The sequence below is a fragment of the Thunnus thynnus genome, chromosome 21 (genome assembly GCF_963924715.1).
Source record: "Thunnus thynnus chromosome 21, fThuThy2.1, whole genome shotgun sequence".
Lineage (NCBI taxonomy): Eukaryota > Metazoa > Chordata > Actinopteri > Scombriformes > Scombridae > Thunnus > Thunnus thynnus.
In genome coordinates, this window is record NC_089537.1 from 4,017,286 (window position 1) to 4,020,854 (window position 3,569).

Genomic DNA, 3,569 nt, shown 5'->3' on the forward strand with positions numbered 1-3,569 from the left:
GTCGGTATTTTGTTAGTTCAGGTGTTGCCAGGTTGTTGCTTGTGCTTGTTGTCAGTATTTTGTTAGTTCAGGTGTTGCCAGGTTGTTGTTTCTGTTTGTTGTCGGTATTTTGTTAGTTCGGGTGTTGCCAGGTTGTTGTTTCTGCTTGTTGTCGGTATTTTGTTAGTTCAGGTGTTGCCAGGTTGTTGCTTGTGCTTGTTGTCAGTATTTTGTTAGCATCATCTTAACGGAGATCCAGTCTGGACGTCTGATTGTCCGTTGGTGCCACCAACAGTGAAAGGGCTGCTCTGGGTCATCTTACTGTCTGCTGCTGGGTCTGTGAGAATAAGAAAACATCAATTCTGAATTATAGGATTAAGGAACAAAGTGTGAAAACCCAGACTCCAACATTGTAACTTTCTTAATTTTTATGTTTATCCGTGGTCCTGAAGATTACTCAATACGGTAACTATTCCAATTAAAATACTCTTATGTATCATGTATGCTAGCTAAAACTAATGTAGTTTAATACAGTGGTTCCAAATCATTTTTGACAATTCAATTAAAGAGTGATTCATGTCTTGGTTTCGTTTGAATATTAAGTCCTAAAGAAGTAAAATTATCCAGTAACTCACAAGAAAAAAAAAACAAAAAGAGAAAGAGAGAGAAAATCTGAAGAAATAAATTTAACTTTCTGTTGTAGAAACATGTTTTTTCTGCTTTTATATCCTGTTAACCATCTCACCAGTAAATCCATCATACAGACATTAATGTTCAGTATTTGCTGAACTGTTTTAAGAGGTGTTGATTCAATTCATGGTCATTTTTGAGGCTGTAGTTTGTGCTGCTGTTGAATTATGTTGCCTTGTACTGAGAGGTGTTTCTAATATTTTGTCCTCACTATTAATATCAGTGATGGTAGATTAAATGTTATCATCCATGAGTTGTAAAGGTTCACAGTTACACACAGTAGAAGACATTTCTATTGAAGCAACAGAGAGCAGTTATTTTAAGTTATTATTTGGCTCCATCTAGTGTCTAGTCTTGGTAGTGCAGTGGTGAGATATTTAAAATTTTGGATGACCAACCTTTGACTAAACGCAGCTCTGTCATCTCCTCAGGGTCGTTTCTGGCCTTTGAGGTGCTTCCTGAGGACAGAAAAGAGAGACATAGTGTGTGAGAATGTCTGAAATAAGAAATCAGTAATTAATTCTGAATTTAAAAGCCCTAAAATGTGATTTCAATCACACAACATAATCCAAAGTCTTAGAAAACTCTCTCAGCCTCAGATCTTTTGTTCTACTTTCTTGTCTTTCTTGCTTTTATTTGACCCTTAGGACTTCTCCCTTAGTTAGAGAGTGCCTACATTTACCAGAATGCATCGAAAACAGGCTTGACTCGGATCAAATTAGTTGGTTGCTGGGCAACTGGAGTGGGTGTGTAGAGGCAGGTGTAATATAAATAGTCTATCGGTAGTTATTTTTCCACATATTTCTCTATGATTAAAATATTTGTAATCAATGGAAAAGAAAGACAAGCTTTGTGTATGTAGCCACATGTAGATTCAGTATTTGGATATGAACAGGTTAGTTCAGGTCAGCTTTATATTGTAATATTTTATGAAGGAACACAACATTTCACCTCACACAAGTTTTAGGACCAGTGACCCTGAGCTATAGCCTCCAGTTAAAGATGAATTTCAGCAGCAATTTGTAATTTTCTCCATCTAGTATTTTTTCACTAAAAGTAGTATAGTAGCATTAATACTTATACTTGAGTAAAACACCTAAAAACTTCTTCCATCACTTTGAACTTGCAGCACGGCCATTTAGTCATCTTAATTTTCTGTCAACCAGTGTTTTCTTTAGTTAGTTGGTAATATTGCTATTCATCTCTGCAATAAGATGGTAGAAACTTTACCTCACTTGAATAATTGTAAACCCCTGCAGTTTGTAATTGTATTTTTGATTTCATTTCATTTAATTTCATTTATCCATTTTGGTGGAGAACCCTCTGTGGAATTGCTTTTTTAATTAAATTTTTTAATTTTAAATGATTATTTTCTGGTTTCTTTGGTCTTCTATGACCTTGGGCTTTGGGAAACAGTGATCACGATTTTTCACCACTTTCTGACATTTTGTAGACCAAATAATAATTGATTAATCAAGACAAAAAAAACCAAACAGACAGATTAATCAATAATGAAAATAATTGTTGGCTGCTGCCCTACTCTTGTGACCACGATGCAGTTGTTACTTAATTAAAGGAATAGTTCAACATTTTCAACATAAAATATTGCATCTGACCAAAACTAAAATGGGTCTTTAACAAAACACTGAATTTCATACAGTACATTCCAAATCAACTGTAAAGTGTAGAAATGATGATAGAAAACCAAAGACCAAAAACTAGACATCCGAAACTATTTCCACCAACTCCCAGTTTGAAGGACCAGTATGTAAGATTAGTGGCATCTCGCAGAATGGACTTGGCAGAAATGGAATGAAATATACATAAGTATGTTTTAAATAAGAATTGTTGTGTTTTCGCTACCTTAGAATGAGTCCTATATATCTACAGAGGGAGCGGGTCCTTTTCCACGGAGGCCACCATGTTGCACCTCCATGTTTCTGCAGTAGTTTCTACAAACCAAACATTGACTCTAGAGAAGGCCTTTTGCGTTTTTCACAAGTTTTGCAGCCACTGTAGGTTCTCCTACATGCTTGGAAAGGGAAGGGTATTCAGCTGGCTGCAATCTGCAATCTCACCACTAGATGCCACTAAATCCTAAACACTGGTCCTTTAAGTCTGTGCATGGAGGTATAGTTTCAATCCAGCAGATGAAGACTGTATGTTGCTTTCCTCCTCTAATATGTGACATGTTTGTTATATGTGATATGTATGTCTTGTGTCTTCAGTGCGGTCAAGCTGTCTTCATTCTTCTCTTGGAGTTTGTCTTTACCTCTTGCCTTCAGGTAGGCCAGCATGCCCGCCAGCGCAAGAACCAGCACTGCAATCACCAGACCGACAATCCACCAATGAGATGTATTCTCTGATGTACTTCGATTAGCTGCACGCAGGTAACAAATACACACACATTAGTACATGAAATAACAAATAAATGAATTTTTGTTTATGTGTAAATGTCAAATTTTTCCATGCATGTTGTTTTTTTAATATTATAACCTAATTTGTCATATGTTGCATACTAATATTATTGTTAATTATCCACTTATTTCATACTGAGGATACTATTTTCCTCATATCTTTCTACTTTAAGGACCAAAGGACTGGTGGGTTTGCATATTTTTGCCTATTCTAGATAGATCATGAGTTTTTAACATTTATTCAGACCAAATTTATTATCAAGTATCTGATATTTTTTACTATCAAGCAGCAAATGGTTTTACTTTATTTTACTATGATCTTGAAGAACTTAGACGTGCTTACGTATACTATGCAGGATTTTCCTAAAAAAAACAAGGTATAGACTCATACAAAAATAATCCCTCTCAATCATCACTTATGACCCACTAGAAGTTTTATTCTCCTGTTTTATCTGTCTTATTCCTTTTTAGCTTCTTTTTATT